The 18,001-nt window shown below is 53.7% G+C and overlaps 1 protein-coding gene across 5 annotated transcripts in view; it reads right to left on the minus strand.

Moving 5' to 3' along the window:
• ATP2B4 (ATPase plasma membrane Ca2+ transporting 4) overlaps nucleotides 1-18,001 on the minus strand; it is a 103,883-nt gene that overhangs the window by 68,391 nt on the left and 17,491 nt on the right. The window contains exon 2 of one of the 5 annotated variants that reach the window (XM_073320113.1): nucleotides 14,892-14,962. The exons of the other annotated variants lie outside the window; for them this stretch is intronic. The gene's annotated coding sequence lies outside the window, so the exon portion shown is untranslated. The remainder of the gene's footprint in view (nucleotides 1-14,891; nucleotides 14,963-18,001) is intronic. 5 annotated transcript variants of the gene reach the window in all.

Raw genomic sequence — 18,001 nt, forward strand, 5'->3', positions numbered from 1 at the left:
CTGCATTCCCTCCACTCACGGTGCTCTCTTCCCTACAATGGCAGGCAACCCTGCTGGCTGCTCCTGCATTTAGTGAGTCACACAATAAATGGGGCTGGTCCCCTAATTCACATACACACCGACCACTCCCCAGACAGTGAAGAGGCCAGCGGAGTGCTGACAGATTCAATTAGTTTATAAAACAGCGTAGGGGAGATTAGAGTTTTGGAAAGAATTTTTTTTTTTTAATGTATAAAAAGAAAAAAGTTGGCCAAAAGGGATAAGCCACTCAAAAGTGGCCAAGCTGCCTTCCCACCCCAGGCTGCGATGAAGAAGCCCCACTCATCTCCTTCCGGGAAGGCGGCAGGGGAATGATGGGCCTGTTTTGGGTTATTGCAGGAGAGGAGAATGAGACCTGCTTCTAACCAACGGAGTGGGGACAGGGAAACTCCAGTTTAGGCCCAAAATCACTCACCTTTCCAAGTATTCTCCCTCCACCCATGAGGCAGGGCTGGGCTATTCTCCCCATTGTACACATGGGGAAACGGAGGCACAGAGCGACTTGCCCAAGGTCACCCAGGGAGTCTGGGCAGGGCTGGGAACTGAACGCAGGCCAGTGTCTTAAGCCCCAAACCAGCCTTCCTCTCCCAACATTCCTCAGTCTGTCTGGTCCTGCAGACAGTGGGCAATTTGACACCAGAGGGCGTAGATAAGCTGAAGTCTATACAGGCAAGAGCTGACCCATTGCCCCTCAGCCACCACACCCCAGGCTTAGTCCCCAGACACCGAGCAGGGAGTTAGATAAGCAGATGAAGAGCACAAACTTGGCCAAGACTTGGGGAAGGAGGTGGCAAGAGAGTAACACGCCAGATCCATCCCTGCTTTGCATCAGCACCCCTAGTTCATCTAGACCGTAAAAATCTTATTTTGAGGGTGTGGGAGGAGCCAAACATGGCAACACACCCACCCTTCCTTCCCCCTCACATTTGAGTGCCCGGATGGTGGGGCACACACACTGTAAACTCCTAGAAACACCCCAGTCACTGAGACACGCCAACTGGCTGCAGCCCGACATGGGTCCAGCCTGCGTGTGTGTTGGGGGGGGGGGAGGGGGAAGGTGAGGTTAACCTCTCCAGGGTGGGCCAGCAATGCCAACAGCTTTCAGGGCCTGGCCAAGAAGGCTCAGCAGGTTATTTATAACCCATCCAGAGTCACTAATGAGAGGAGCAGAGAAGGTGACTCATGGTTACAAACCACAGATTTAGCGGAAGGAGGGGAGGGCTGATCCGGAGCCTGGCTCCCAGGGCACTGGGGTTGCTAAGAAGTGGGTTGGATTGGCTCGGGTATGTGGCGGAGATGGGGGTGTGAGGAAGGGAGCGGTCTACAAATGCTGGGGGCAGGATCTCTCCCTCACCCTTGCTCACAACCAACCAAGAAGGGGACACCTGGCTTGGGACTAAGCCATTCAATGAAGCCCATAGAGAACGCAGCAAAAAGTCACCCACTGCCAGCACCTGCCGACAACAACACCTAAAGGGCACAGGCAGCAGAGAGACTTGGGATCCTGGCACTGGGGATGGAGACCAGCAACCCCAAACTGAGAGGGGATGGAGAGGGGGAGGTGGCAGAGAGCAGGAAGAAGCAGGAAATGGAGATGCAGGAGGGGGAGCCCCCTCTTCCCAAGCACATGCTGGCTTAGCCCCCCCCCCAATAGCCCATCAACCCCTCATCGCCAGAGCTGGCATCTCCCTCTGCCAGACATCCCTTGGAGTGTTTCCTCCCCCGCAGCCCTGCTTCAGAGCAGCCCATTTGTGGCAGCATCTCAGACACTGGGGAAGACGTGGAGGAACTTGGCAATCCCCTGTCGCAGGTGCCTCAACCAACACTGCTGCCAGGAAAGCAAATCGCCCCAGTGCAACACAGCTGTGAGTTCGTGGGGAACCTCTCCCCCACCCCCATAGGACAGGCTTGGCTTTGCTGGCTTTCCTGGGAAAGCACCCTGTGCCCGCTGTGGGGGCGGGGGAGGGCAGCAGCTATGCACATCACTGGTTCTGAGGGGAACAGGCTCCTATCCCAGGAGAATAGGAAATGGGAGGGTTAAAATAAGGGGGAGTCAGGAGAGAACAGCACCTCCTTTCCCTGCTGAGCTCCCCCTCATACCCTGGCTGGGCAAGAGCCTCCCCAATCCAGCTCCTATTTGCATTGACCATTTTGGGACCAGCATCCCAGCTCCTATCCTTCTGGAATGGTGAGCCCGTCTGCTATCCTAAAGCCACTTGGCCATTTAGACTGTAATGGGGTAAAACAGCTCCCGTGCACCCCCTGCCAATTAATTTAACACCATTTACATAGCACCAGGTAACCAGGGATCTCCAAAGGCAGGTCAGCATCAGCCCTATTTTATAGAAAGAGAAATAGAGGCACAGAGTAGTAAGGCAACTTGCTCCAGTGCTCAGGGCAGGAACACAATCTCCAGGCCCTGGCTCTAGCCACTAGACTCTAGACTCCCACCAAGTGCCTTCCCTTGGTTAGCTTATCAGCGTTAGCTGCAAAGGGTGCTGCGAGCTGGGCTGGTGTCTGTGCAGGCCTCCGTGCTTCCGACGTTTCCTGAATGGAAACATAGCATCTGCTCTTTGTCCCCTTCACACACGGCATCGCATCGTCACCTGCCACAAGAAGCGGAGCCCTGGGAAAGTGGAACAAAAGCAACTAGGAAACCGATTTCCTTAGCATTCCCCAGCTCCCACATCGCACGGACGCCGGCACCCCTTGCTGCCAGCCAGCCCCCACTCTGATGAGCTGGGACTCAGGAGCAAGCACGTGAAGAGAACGCAGTTATTGGGAACAGTGCAGAAAGCGTGCTTGCTCTCTACCTTCCAAATGGTGCAAAACTGGGATCAGCCACACCCTGCTCTGCCCAAGCTTTATCTGCCACCGCCAGCCAGCTGTCCCCCCCCCTTCACAGTTCTCCTGCCCCTTGGAGGTGGGAAAGAGAATCGTGTGTCAGAGCCTTCCCTGTGTATGTGTGTGGTGCTTGTGAACATCAGCTGTGTGTGTACACATCAGCATCTATGCATCCATTGTGTGTCAGTTGCATCTGTGTGTTGGTGCACATGGCCATGCCCGTCTGCATGCCAGTCAGGGGGTCAGCTGCCCAGGCATGAGCGTGCCAGCATCACATACTTGTTGAGCCAGGTGGGTCGGAGAGTCTGACCCGCTGCGGAATGAGCAGCGCCCATTTCCTGGCCTCCCTCCCTAGTCTGCGCAGGGACTAAGCCGCAGATAAACCCACCACCTCATCCCACAACTCCAGTACCTGTCCTGGTTCATCACCAAGCCCCTTGTCCTCCATGCCTCTCCAGCCACATCTGCTAGCCTGGCCCTCCTTTGAGGGCAGTTTCCAAGCTGCTCCCAGGTTCATTTCGGAGGGTGGGATTTGCCAGTCTCAGATTTTCCTAGAGGCCACTTATCTCAGGCTACCTTTGGACTGTCCAGATCTGCAAAACTGCCTTCCACTCCCACATCTGTGAAACTGTGGCATTTGACACCAGCTGTCCAGTGCCCTCTTTAGCGCTCAAGTGACAACTCTGAGTGTGTCTGCCTAATTCCCACTGAAAAAAAACTTGCCCTAGAGGAAAGCCATTGCAGAGTTTGACACATTTGGCACTCTGCCAGAGGAAGCCAGGGCTCAGCAAGCAAGAGAAGCAGGGGGGCTGCAGGCTAGGATGGAGGAGCATTGGGCCCAACTGTGTGGGGGAGGCATGTAGGAGAGCACCAGGACTATGGGTAACAGCTTGTCTGGATTAGCATTGAGTGCTGCAAGTGAGGACTGAAGTGCATGGACAGAACTGCACACATCAGGGGAGAGGTAAGGGGACTCAAGACTGGAATAGCAGGGACTTCCGTGGATCTGGACAAGGTGGTATTGGCAGAACTGTGTAAGGACCCCCGAACAGGGCCATTATGGGTCAGTAAGACTCATTGTGAGAGCTGCATGAAAACTCGCTGTACTTCCTCTGGCCGGACCCTGTTACTCCATCCCTGCACTGCTGTTCGGCAGCAGCAGAGCCTAGGCTAGAGACCGGTGCTGTACCATCCCCGGCACTCAGCCCAGCAAATGCACCTCAGTCCTCACCCGGGCTGAGCACCGGAGGCTGTGATGAGCTCCCCTCTGCCCTCCAGCTGCCCAGTGTTGACTTCCTGCAGAAGTAAAAACCCCTTCTGAGAATTAAGCAGATGGACTAGGAACCTGGCCCTGGGATGAGGACATTGGAACAAAGCAGCGGGACAATCAGCAGCCAAACAAAAGCCTGCCCAGACATATCAAGTGTGCTCAGGAGGTCACCACAGAAGTGCTGAAGGCTCAAATTCAGGGCAGTTACTGAGGCTCTTGAACTCAGGAGAAGAGCTCAAGATAATGGGAAGGTAAAACAGAACCCCTCAGTATAGGGAGCCCTTGAAATCCAGTCTTGCCAGGCAGCGAAGGTGGGAAACTTCTGCCCAGAGGCACCCTCCAGCAATGCAGGAAATGCCAGCCACCTGGGAGTTCCTATTTTCTACAGCAGAAGATTTCTGAGTCCATTCCAGGAGCTGCCAGTCAAGCTTAAAAACCTGCATGATACATTTAAAGAGAGCACTGGAAGACTTTTCTGCCATTAATGGTATTTAGAGCACCGTTGTGAGACTCACGGGTAGGGAGAGCCACAAGAGTCAGGCTTTGGGAGTGTCCGCACTAGGGAGAAAAGGTGCTCTTACTCACATTAGCTAACACATAACTAACTTGCGGTGAAACCCTAGCCAAAAACAAGGCAGCTGTGTAGTTTGAGGTGAACACAGGCTTCCTTGTAACATTTACCTTGACCTGCTCAAACCTGTGACAGCTAGAGCTGCCTTGACCTCACTAGGCTCTGACCACAGGTTAGCTAACAAAGAAAGCAAGCACCTTCTTCCCTTCTAGAGTGAAGAGGTTGGTGGATTGAACGTCTAGGATTGGTGTGAAGTGTGCCTCAAATGCCGCCGCCCCCCATTTCAAACAATCTTGCCAACAGCTATCTGAAAAACTGGTTTCTCAATTGCAGTGCTAAACCTGTTCATCTAAGCTACTTCATCCTCTGACTAACCCTGCTGCCCGAGCCCTGGCGAGGCTCATACATGGGCAGAAGCCACAGGGCAGCCGAGAAGCAGAACCACTTGGAAGAATCCTCACTCATGACTCAGGAATGCGGGAAGCAGTCAGACTGCCAGTACCCCCAGCCTCAGGGGCTTTCCTTGTGGAAGCCGCACCACCCAGGAGGCAGAAAAATCTCTGAGGAGGGGAAATCTCCAGAGGAGCTGTCAAGAGAAATGTTTCCATCTAAGGCCTTGGTATTTCTCTCCTGGCGCCTGCAGTAAATCACCCAAGTTCCCCTCACAACTCTTGTGCTTTACAAGGTAGCGCTGGAGCTGGAAAGGGGGTTAGGGGAGAGCCCTAGGAATGTGCAGGGGAGGCTGAGTGCAGGGTTGACTTTGCAAAGCCCAACACCTGGGACGGTTGGGATCCAGGCTCCGTTTTACCCTAACTCCCCCAAAGAGTTCGATAGGTTCGGTTCAGGTCTGCTGCTTTGGGGAGGCAGCAAGGCCTAGTGCAGCGCCTGTCAGTGACTGGTCTGTGGACCGTTGCCAGTCTTCGAGACCTGTCACAGTTTAGGAAAGCAGAAAGCTGGCTCCTAATATCAAACAAGGTTGAGCAACACTGGGCTAGTGGGTAACCAACTGACGGACTCAAAACCAGGATTCTGTTTCCACGGGTTTGCTGTGCAACTCGCTTTCCCCTTCTGTGCCTCAGTTTCCACCCCCCCCCACACACACACACACATCTATTTGCATTGTAAGCTCTTTGGGGCAAGGACTCTGTTTGCACACAGCTGACTGGCGAGGATCTTGTGTTGCTCGGGGCCCCAAGGTGCCACCATCATACAACTTGTGACAAACGACATTAGCCTCTTGAATGAGATAGTGAGGAAAACCCAAGAGACTAGCGCAAAGGGGATGGACTCTTGCACAAGAAGTCCAAGTGACTGGCATTTGCCACTACAGGATGTCACTTTTGCCTCCGCTGACCAACCTCTGCCCCTAACACAGCATGTCTGATTGACACACGTTTGTCCCCTCTGTTTGCGAAGCGCCATCATGGAATGCCACAGTTCTGCACTGTGAAGGGAAAAGAAACAGCTGACACATCAGGGCATTTGCTTAGGTACAACCTGAAGTCAAAAGCCAAGCAGGCCAACAGTCCATATAATCCTCCCCCACCTACTCCAGGAAGCCATCTACCCTCACCATTTCACAGGGCATTGGTGACCATCAATGCCTCTGGGCTGGGAGTGGTTACATCGATGGCCAGTGTCAGGGAGCAGCCACCAATATTAACACTGGAAATGAGCCAAGGGGCTATGTTCAGATTCCACTACCCCCATCAAGTTGCAGCGTATTCAGATCTAGGTGCAGGCTCACCCTTCACCAACATGATCCCTCCTGGAACAGCCCCTTAACAGGCCCTATGCTGCAGCCTTGGACATAGGGACATGTCTGGGGCAGGCCTAGGAGACGGTTGTGTCAAAGGTGAGTGGAGAAGCGGCAGGAGCGTGGTACATGCTGGGTCCACAGAACAGTTGGAGCCCATTTCGAAAGTGGTGAAATAGAATGGTGCCGACCCTGAAGGACCCAGGTTCAAATCCCACTGATGCCCTGGGATATCAAATCCACCCCTTAATGCATGGGCACAGGATCATGATCCAAGGGTAGCAAATGTAGAAGCTGGTGATGAAGGGAAGGGGAAGAAAGAAGGAACCCAGGAGGCTGAAAGCTGCTTGTGGGGGAGGGCTCAGGTGAGCTTGACTTCCACTGATCAGATAGAGCCAACAAAACCCAAGCAGCGAAGTTGTCTCTTTCCCCACCACACACTAGGTGGTGCCCAGCCAGGCAAGAAGACCCACCGCCAAGCAGAAAGCCTTATCCCGGCAGCCTTGCAAAAACCCCATTGTGAACTGCAGCATTCACCACCCAATCAGACCATGCTAGTGCATGAGAGCCAAAGAGGGAAGCAGGCTCCCACTGTCCAAGAGGGGAGAAGCACAACACGAACATGCAGCTTAGCCTGTGTCCAATTCCTACAGATATGCCTCCACAAATAGCGGAGTGGCACAGATGCCATGCTGCAGGTACAGCAACAGAAGTTTTTCCCCCTTTCGCTGTGGTAAATCCACCCCCTTGAGAAGCAGTAGCTAGGTCAAGAGAAGACTTCTTCCACTGACCTAGTGGTGTCTACACCAGCGCTTACTTCAGCTTAACTACGCCCCCTACGTGCCAGGGATCAGTAGTAGATAAACTACATTTATCATCCCTTTGAACGACTAGAACAAGGCCTCCCAGTCTGAGCAGCAGAGCGGAAATTACACTGCAAGAGGAAAGACCTGGCCTTGCAGTTAAGGCCCAGGGCTCCTGGGTTCTATCCCCGGCTCTGCAGCGACGGGCAAGTCACAAATTCCTATTGTGGAGGCTGCTGGTTTTTAGGAAATACGTGGGCTCTGCTGTTCAGAGGTACAGCTCCCATTGGCTTCAGATGGAATGACAGTTGCTTGGCTCCCCTTGGGAAAAGAAAAAAGCAGCTCCAGACTTCAGGTGTCCCAAATTGGGCCTGTCTGTGCCTCAGTTTCCCCATCTGCACAGTGCAGTTCATTGCCTACCTTCCAGGGAGGCTTAATTCATGGGGATTTGTGCAGGGCTTGCAGACCCTTAGATGGAAGGTATTAGAAAAAGAGCAGAGTACTATTAAGTTGCTGGCTCTCAGCCCTGTGCTTGGGCCATGCAGAGAGGTCCCCAGGGCATTTCTCATCTGACAGTGAGAGAGGGAAGACTGAATCCTGTCCAACTACAAAGGCTCCCAAGCTCCTCGCCTCCTCCCAGCAGGATTCCCCTCCCAGCAGACTGCAGGAGGTTCTGGGAGCTGGGAGTTCCCCCAGCCAGGCAGATGGGCTGCTCCCAGCAGCGTTTCTGCCTGGCTTGCACAGCACGGCAATGGCACTGGCAGGCTGATGCAGAGTCTGGGAGTTTTCCAGAGGAAGCCCTTGCCCCCTTTGAAGCTTGTTGTACAGAGTTCTCTGTGATGTGAGGTCAGCCAGCAACTTGGAGAGGACGTGAGTGAGGCCAGCATTAAAAATACATGCGAGAAGTGACAGGCAGGAGACAAACTCCTGTCTCCTCAGCTTAGAGTTAAGAGCCCTCTCTCCCCGCCTCCCACATCCTGATCCCTGCAGCAGGTTTGGCTGGGCCAGGCTAGCACTTCTCCAGGCAGCTAAAGGTCACAAGGGACATGCCGATATGAAGTTAGCGGTCAGAAATGTAGCCTGCCAAACCGGCAGCTCTGTATGCTCAGCACTACCCATGCATCTCAATCCTGACCCATGGCACCCTCTGCTATTCCAGTCCTGGGACTCCCTGCTTCTCCTGATGCGCCTCAGTCCTGACCCACAGCCTCTCCCCAAACACTGTCCCAGTGTCAGGAGCCACACATACAGTCTGCCTCAAGCCCCCCAAGCATGGCTCTGTACCTGTGCTGAGCAGGTCTCTCTGGCATGCCCCAGCCCTGCATGGGGAGGTGTGTCCAAGCTCAGCCCTGCTTCTTTGGCCAAGCAGGCAGAGCAATTCCTGGTACCTCCCCAGAGCTGCAGGAGACATCAACTCATCCATGCCACTGCCCTCCCCCTGCCTGCAACCAGGCTCCTTCCAAGCATCAGGCTGTTCAAGAGCTTCCCCATGCAGACCTGCTAAGGATCCAGGCTCATGAAATACCCAAATCTCCCTCCACCCCACCCACACACGCATTCAAGTCTCCATCCACAGAGCTGCAGCAGCCTCATTCTGCACTTCCTTCCTGCCCCCACCACCGTCACAACAGCGCCTTGCTGCTGAGCACAACTCTGGCCATTTTTGCCTTCTTGGCCCACTCCAACCCCGTCTCTACTGGGGCCCAGCCTGCAGATGCAGCAGCTTCAGAAGGCAGTTGCATTTTTTTGGGGGCAAGGGGAGGAAGAGGCAGCATGCACAAGCAAGGCCTTGCAGCATTCACTCCCCCTCCATGTGCCACACCCTGGCAGGGAACCAGAGTGCTTGTGAAGGAGCTTTGCTCTTCAGAGCACTGCACCCAAGCTCAAGAATCCAGCTCCACCCTGCCCCCCTCCCTCCCATGCAGAGTTCATTGTGAGAGCTGGAGCTGCTGGCATCACGCCCAGCCATTCAGTGCCATATGCCTGCATCTCAGCACCCCCTACACTTGCCTCACACACACAGGCTCTGCCATACCCACTTGCAGCCCTGGCTGCTTCCCTGTTTCCACTGCACAGAGCCAGTCAGCACCAAGCCTTTAGGATAGCCCTCAAACCAGTGACAGATTTCCCTACAGATGTTGGGGATATACTGAACTCAGACAGCGTCTCACATACTTGGAAACGCAAGCCCCAGCAGGGGGAAGAGCAAACACGCTGGGTTTGGAACAGCCCTCAAGGCGTCCCCACATGCAGAGCAACTTTACTGGCACTAACAAACTCCTTCCTGCAACGTCCACACAAAGCTGCGATGGTTCCTTCATTTAAAAAAAATGGGGAAACCGAGGCAAGGAGCAAGAGAGGCCACTTGCCTGAGGGTCACACAGCAGGACAACGGTGGAGCTGAGAACACACAACTGAGGGTAGGGTCACCACTTTTGGTCTGGAGGTTTCAGCATGAGACTCTTTGAAGGTTAATCTTTAATTCCTGTTGACGCCAGGACAATCTTGAAGGGTTGGCAACCCTAACCTCAGGGCCTCCTCAGTCTTACGCCCTATCCAAATAGGCTGCCTCTCTGTGCCAGAAGCCAGGCATAAGCCTTCCCCCACCTCTCACTGGAAGAGGGAAGGGCTGGGAGCCCCACCGACGGCTGGCATTCTGTGAGGGGCCTGACTTCACGTTCGGCAGCTGGGAGAGGAGGGATCTCAGCATGGAGACACTTGAATCTGACCAGTGGAGAAGGGACAGACACGGAGATCATGAAGGAGAGCAAAAGAGACCTAACAGAAGGATAGAGACATGACACTGCGAGAGAGATGCGTCTATTACCAGCCAGCACACATGGCCACAGCTAGGTTATTTTTGGCAGCATGAGTTACACTGGCCCAGGGAATTCCTATCCTGAAGGTCCCCAGGGAGCTTAAAATAGGCCCGGTCACTTCCTCCTAGCATAGCTGCAAGCAGCTTCCAGGGCTGGGATCAGGAGGGGGCCAGCAGGTCAGGCTCTGGGAGTTAGCAGGGTGGCTGCTGTACGCTATGGGCCTCAAATATGTGCGACGGGCAGCACGTGCATGGTAGCATCTCTTGGGCATTGCTGGATGAGAACAGGCCAATGGAGCTCTTCCCAGAGGCCCTATCTGCCCAATGGCACGCACCAGCTCCCATGTCTAAACTGGCTATTTAGCTACCAATACAACCACTGGAAGAGAGGGGGCTGAGTCCCCCCACCCACAGCTTTTCACTCGGTTATGTCCCCCCCCCCCCATCATGTCCTGTCTGGCTGCACCTCCAAAGAGGGGGCGCATGGCTGACACATTGGAAAGCATCTCCCTGGGGCAAGCTAGTCGCTGTGGTAATACTGCTCCCTTCCACAGATGCAGCATACTTTACTGACCGACTGCCTGTACCACTCAGTATCATCATCTGCGCTTCAGAAGGGGAAACTGAGGCAGAGGGGGAGGGGCTTGTCCAAGGTCACATGGTGAATCAGTGGCAGAAACAGAAGCCAGGAGTCTTGACTGTTCTCCATCCACCCACCACTAGAATCCACTCCCTCCTACCGCTGGGAATTGAACTCGGGAGTCTGGACTCCCCAGCCCTGTGCTGAACCATTGCTTCCTGTTGAATTAAGAACACGTCCCTCTCCTGGCTGCGACACTGCTTGGCCGGTCAGACTCTCCCATCCCTGGACTGCCAGGCTCCCCTACAGAAGAAGGCAGTAGCTTCTGGGTAGCAAGCGCAGCATAGCATCTCCTTACCAGCAGTCTTGCTCTGGCAAGTCAACAGAAACTTAGGGCAATGGAGCCAAGAGACATGGCCGTAGTCCTGGCAGGGAGAGAGTTAGGGTGCAGCCTACAGATATCCCCCATTGTGGGCAAACTAGGAATGGGGCCATCCATGTAGGACTAGGGACAGCTCCCTGTGCCAGCTCTTAGTTGAAATGGGCACAAATCAACACCCCAGATCAGAAATTCCCCAACATGGGGATTCTTGAAAGCCAAATCCCACCATGCCATCCAGAGCTTCAGATGCAGTCACCCCCCCCCCAACAAAATGGAGGTAATCAAAATCCAGTTCAAGTGTTTGTGGCTCCAAGCCTATCTTTAGCAGTGATCTACTTGGGGTAGGAACTTCCCTTAAATGGGACTCAAACTAGAACTTTGCCTCCTTCCCTGAAGTATTTTGGCAGAGATGCGCAATCTCCACCCACTCTCTTCCTCTGAGCCCCCCTAAATGGTTAAATACAAAGACCGCAGAGTGTAGCTGTGATAGGGGAAAGAAAACCACATGCTCTCCCAGGGAGAGCAAGCTTGCTGCTAGCCCAGCTTCGCTTCCTGGCAAGCCCTGCTCCTGGGGAAGTGTAGGCCGTTTTCCATATATAACTGCAAACTGTTCCATGCAGTAAGAAGTCCAATTAAAGGGAGGGAGACACACAGAAGACCAAAAGGCAATATTTGTAAGACGGAAGAAAGCCTGCACACCAGGCACCAAATTCAACCCTTGCAGAGCAGCACCTGCGATATCAGGAGATCAGACCCAGCGCAGTGGTGGCTTTGCACAGTCGATCAGGGCACCAATAAATGAGAACAGGGTCACGTGGGCCAAGGGAGCAGTGGGGGGAGAACAGGGCTGATTGGAGCCAATTGTTCAAGCTAGTGCAACACAGCAGGGGACCATTCACACACACACACACACACACCCCCGCACTGTTTCTATTGTAGTAAAACAAGGAGACATTCCCAGGGTCCTGAGCAAGCCCATCAGCCAGCCAGCCAACCCCTCAACGAGCACAGCCTGTAGCTGAAGAATGACCGGCCAGCCCAATGCTGCCTAAATAGCTGGAACGGTTTCAAATGTACAGTGGAACTGAGCTCAAGGGAGTGACACTCCAGCCAGGAGTCACAGGTCATCTCAGTGCCTTGCATTGTGCCAACTGCAATCCCACCACAGCAACAGGTCTGCTTAGCTGGGAGAGATGGAGCCAGAGAGAGGAGCCATTGCTCTAAGGCCTTGTCTAGACTAGGATTTCAGCCACTGGGGAAGCAGAACCAGGGAACCTTCTGTCCTGCTCCATGCAAGTCCTTGTTCAGGTTCTCTAGTGACCAGAACTGTATGCTAAGCCATGTGACAAACATCTGTCACATGTGGTTCACAGGCCTCTCCCCCACACCCCTACCAAGTTGCACTGGTTTAACTGAAACCACTTTTATAACCAATGCAAATCTGTGTGTGGATGCGCTTATATCAGCTTTTAACTGTCACAGGATAGCTGGTCCCCATGCATAGACCAGGTGAGGGGTTCTCAACAAACATTTGGTGGCCTCAGAGTGCGGCCACCAACTCTTGCTTGTATAAATATGCATGTGCCCACATCCAGGTCACTGTAAATGTAGGGTTTTTTGCAGAGACAATAAAACTACTGCTGAGAAAAAGATTTGTTAATATCACTTTTCACAGCAAGTCCTGGCAAGTTAAGACCTGGATAGAGGGGTAGGGGGGGATGAGGGAGCAGAGGCTGGGGTGATGGATGGAGGGCCCTGCCAGTGCGGTCAGAAGCGTGGGCTGGTGCCTTGGGCATTGGTGCCCTGGGATGGTGAGCCCAGGGCCAGGGGATCAACGCCCGGAGTGGGCACCCAGGGTCAGCGCTGGAGATCAAGCCTGGAGCCCACGTCCTGGGCCAGCACCCGCCAGACCCAGCTGCTGCATGACCAGGGCTGGGGATCGGTGCCCATGGCCAGCACCTGCCAGAACCCAAGATCAACACCCAGGAGCAGCTGCCCAAGGTCAATGGCCAGGGTGGGGGGGGTTGGAGCACACCGTTGGGGGTTGGCTGCTGCCAGGGCTTGGGGCTGGCGCTTGGGGTCTGCCTGCTGCTGCATGGCCAGAGCCCGCGCCTGCCAAAGCCCAAGGCCAGTGCTGGAGATGTACACCCAGGGCCAGCAGCTGCTGGAGCTCAGGGTCGGCGTGCACTCCCAACCCCTGGCCACGTGGTGGTGGGCTCTAATGCCTCGCCAGTGGCCACCAGTGGGATTGCGGGTCAGGCAACACATGGCCAGAGCCAGAGCTCGGAGCCAAGGGTTGGAGTCTGAAGCCCCATGCCTGGAGCCCTAGTCTGCAGCCAGGCTCCTTAAGTCCCCGCTGCACAGCCACCCGGGGCTGAAATCTGAGCCCCACTAGGCCCGTCCCCCCTCACCGGGGGAGGGCTCACCTTACTCCTTCAGCGTTGTGCCCCACCAGTCTCCAGAGACGTGCATCCAGGAGCAACAGGGAGGAAGTGAGAGGCCGATGCTTTGCACCCGCCCCACATCCCCACCCAGGAAGTGGTGGTGGCTGCAGGGAAAACCCCCTGGTGGCCACATTTGAGGCAGGGTGGCCTCAGCCCAGCCCCCCAGGTTCAGAACAGCCATGTCCAAGCCAGCCAGTTCACGGAGGCTGGGCCACACCTAGGCCTACACAGGGCTGCCAGAGGGCAGCAAATGGGAGGTGGAAGGGAGTGAAGGTGATGGCTTGGGACAGCCTGTGCCCGGGGAGGGAAAGCCACAGTGGAGAGTAGCAGCGCCCATGCTTGGGCTAGGTACCCAGGGAGATAGCCCTGAGGCTACTGTCCCAGAGAGGGGGCAGAGCTGGTCAGAGATGGGGCTGGAGCCTGGACCTGAGGACAGTTAAAAAAAGATTGTTTTTCTGTGTGTTGACTTGCTTCTATTAAGCAAATAAACCTCTGGAAAGAGATTGGACAGGGCAGCGTGTAGTTTAGAGCCGGGGAGAAGCCCTGCTCGGTGGCAAACTATTTATAGCTGTTCAGCTTGTGCCTGCAAGTTTCCCAGCACAGCTGAGCCCACGTGAGCCAGGTTTCAACTAGTGTCCACAATGGCGTGTGCACTGGTTTATAAACGAAGAAATACCAGTAGTCACTTCTAGAGCACTGAGTGCAACAGCCTGCGTAGAGCAGGGGCAGGCAGGCGAAGTGGGGATGGGTGTAAGACATGCTGCCAGTTGACCATTAATGCTCATTCCCCATGTCAACCACAGGCCTCCTAGCGTAACCCTGCAACCAGCTCACGCGTTGCTGAAGAGATTAGGACTTGCCTACCCACGCTTCGCATGCAGTTTTTAAACACTAGCATGCTTTAAGTGCTAGGACATTTAAGAGCCCCCTTTTCCCTGAGCCAAGACCAGGCCGACACGTAGAGCGACTGGTGCTGCTGCAGCTCACCCCGGCTCCAAGGAAGCTCCCTGCATGTTTTGAGTTCCACCCCTGTGGTGGGCTCTGGTTTACCCTGCACTTGGGATGGAACGGCCACCTTGAGGCTTTTGGAAGCCTGAGCTAAAGTCGTCCCGTCCAGCCTCGGTCTCCGCTTTCAGTGCATCCAGGCTTTTGGATTTTTTCTGTTCCCTTTCCATACCCTGGGCTGGATTCAGTTATCCCAGAATAAATCCGGGGCCACTCCCACTGAAGCAGGGTAGCAGAGAACAGACTGACATTTAAATGCCTACTTGCATTTCCTTTCTCTTCCCCCCTCCCCCCAATTATACTTTCAACATGCCTCTGAAGTCACAGTTTTGTGCCTACAGCAGGCTTGGTTCTGACCTATAATTCTCCTCCCACTTACTGCAGCAGCGTCCCAAACCCCATCGCATGGTTTCTTGCTCTTGTCTTGGGAAATGCCTCACAGGTTCCCGGCTGCATGAAGACAAAATAGAAGTAAAAAAAAATCCAACACCCCTTTCCCAAGCACCAACCTGAAGTCATGAGCCACAATCAGCCATCTCATGCCCTTCCATTTAGCAGATGGGTTGACTGCCCTGGTACAGTGACTCCACCTCTTCGATCTCCAGCTTCCCCTTTTAGTGAAGGGCCTCTGAATTCCCCCACCACCAAAGCACAGCACTGATCACCACATCACTGATGGGACAGTGGCAACTAGAGGCCCTGTATGTATGCCCCACCCAAAAGAGCTTGGTGGTGTAGACAGAGGGAACATAAGTAACCAGATGGATTTTGCACAGTCCCACTGTCGGGAAGGGATTTTGTTCAGCAGCCGTTTAGGGGCAGGCTGGACTGAGTTGGGTTACATATCTTGAGGCTTGGTCATTTCATTTAAGATGGAAAAGCTGCAGACAGGGCAGATCCTAGAGTCAGTCTGGAGGGCATCAGTCACAGCACCCTCCTGTCATTAGCAGGGTTTGGGGCCCTCCGTCACAGCTCAGGGCAGATGCGAGCTAGACCTCCCCAATCTGTCTGCCCTTGAATCAAAAGCAATGAGCCACCTGAGCGGTTCTCTTATTGGGGAGATAGTACAGCCAGCTAATCCGATGTTATAAGTAACCCGTCTACCAGTCCCAATCGGTTGGCTATTGGCCCAAAATCCATTCAGCAGAACAGTGAGGCCTGCAAAAAACCCACAACACTTGACACTTAGGCTGCTGGTGTACTGAGACCACGACTGGCCAATGTGGAGCAATGCGGTCTCATTGTTTCCTTGTGCTCCCCAACCTGTCTGTATCCACCTGCCGCCTCTCATGTTTCAAGGGTAAGATTTTTGGAGCAGGGACTGTTTGTTCAGTGTTTGTACAGCACCTAGCGCAGCGGGGTCTTGGTTCACACCTGTGGCTCCTAGGTGCAAACACAATACCAAAAAATAAAGTGCCTCTGCTTGGAATCTTGGTGTGGGGAGGTGATAGGGAGGAAAAAATGCAAAAAAGCCAGAGGAAGAGGAGAGACAGCTATGGTGTCCCTGCGAACGTGCTCTTGAGAGCTCTGTGCAGCACTGCTGTTATGCAGGATGACTGCTGGACATTTTAACTGTGCACAGGTTGGACCCCTTGGCATTTTAACCATTTAAGGGAAGCTTTGCAATGGTTTCTGCCTTTTGCAAACCTTTATAAAGAATCTAATCCCCAATGCTAATCTGGGGATAGTGGCAGCTTTAGACAGGATAGGGCAGGCGATTACTGCAGCAATTTGAGCGTCAGGGGGCATCATTAGCAATAAGCAACTTGGTAGGCAGGCAGTTGTAGGAAAGATCTTTACTGAATATGCTAAGTGGCCAGTGTTACTGGCTTAACAGCAAGGCCCCAGACTACATTCCTACTCACACCTGGCTCTGAAACCTGACCATTTTTCTCCACTTCCACTTAACTATGAGGGGGTGAGGGGGACTAGGGAGAGAGGTCTTCCTCATTAGCACAACCCCATTTAATTGCTAATTGAGTTCTGCTTGGGCAGGATTTCTGGAGCTAACGGGGGCTTGCACCCCCTCCTGGCAGGATTGCCACCGCTGACAACCCCTGCAAAGCAGGGATGGTGATAGTAACCTGGCACCCACGCCTTTGATGCTACAGCTCCTCTATTTCTTTGGTTTTTCAGTGTCATCCCACACTAAACTGGAACAGCCAGCTGTAGCATGCTCCTTTGCAAATCCCTTCTGTGTCACTGCTTTACACTACCCTTTGGCTCCAATCCAGGGGGAGAATTCAAAGAACACGCACACTGCACAAGCAGGACCTCAGAGCAGTTTTGAAACTGCAGTGAGGTTTGGCAGAGCGAAGCAAGTGGGAGCAAGGAGACAGGGCAGAAAATGCTCAAATACTGCAGCGAGCGTTTGGAAGAATAGCTTACACCATGTGACCAGCAGCAGAGTCTTGCCCATTGACTTCCATTCTTAGCATTAATGGCAGATCTTTGCTTGCTGAGTCACTCGGTGACTCCAGCAGAGGTCTGGCCACCTTCCTTGTCCTCTTCTAAACAGGGAACTCAAACCTTCCCCACACTGACCCATGTCTCAGCCTAAATTACTTCTGCAAGTCAGGTGCAATCTGCAATTGCAGCTACTAGGGCACTGACTTCCAGTCCAGGAGTTCACCAAGCCTGTTACAATGAGGCCCATATGGAGCCTGGTTCTACACATGGTCCCAAAGAAGTCAGTGGAGTGTTGCTTGTGTGATGGGTCGGCAGTGTGATTTGGTTTTCCATGGACAGACCAGACCAAGCCATGTTCTCAGGGTTGTAGCACGGCTCCCTTCACATCCATGACAAGACCAGGGCTATAGTAAGATTTCCATAACATAATTAGAAGCCCACGTGCACATGAATGTTTCACACTGACACAGCCAGGCTGCAAGTGCTGGGTTAAAAGGTCCTCATGTGCGTCTCCAACATGGAAACGAGTCTAGTTACCGTGGGCCAGCCTAAGGGACCAGGTCCTTTACCTCTAGCAGTAGAGGCGGACGCTTTTAGATCCAAAAGGTTAAGTCAGCCAGGGGCATAGTTACAGAGGTCCTAGATCCCATGCACTTTAAGAAATGCATGTTAATGCCAGAAAGATGCCAGCTCTCCAGTTTAAAAGGCCATTGGGAGGGAACCCAGCAGCCTCTTGAGCCTTGCATAACCTGAAGAGCTGAATGCAACATAAGAGGCAATTTCTGACAATGGATGGGTGAATTCTCCTCCCTCCAACTCTGATTTCTGGAGAAACCATTGTAAGCCAGGTTTCAGAGTAACAGCCGTGTTAGTCTGTATTCGCAAGAAGGAAAGGAGTACTTGTGGCACCTTAGAGACTAACCAATTTATTTGAGCATGAGCTTTCGTGAGCTACAGCTCACTTCATCTAACTGAAAAGCCTGGGTGAGTTCATCATTCCCAGATTAGGCCTCACCAGGGATGGATCTGTGGTAGGGTTTAAAACAGACACTGAAGGAACTGTACCGGGGTTCCCACCGC

Source organism: Lepidochelys kempii, chromosome 21 (genome assembly GCF_965140265.1).
Source record: "Lepidochelys kempii isolate rLepKem1 chromosome 21, rLepKem1.hap2, whole genome shotgun sequence".
NCBI classification, from domain to species: Eukaryota; Metazoa; Chordata; order Testudines; family Cheloniidae; genus Lepidochelys; species Lepidochelys kempii.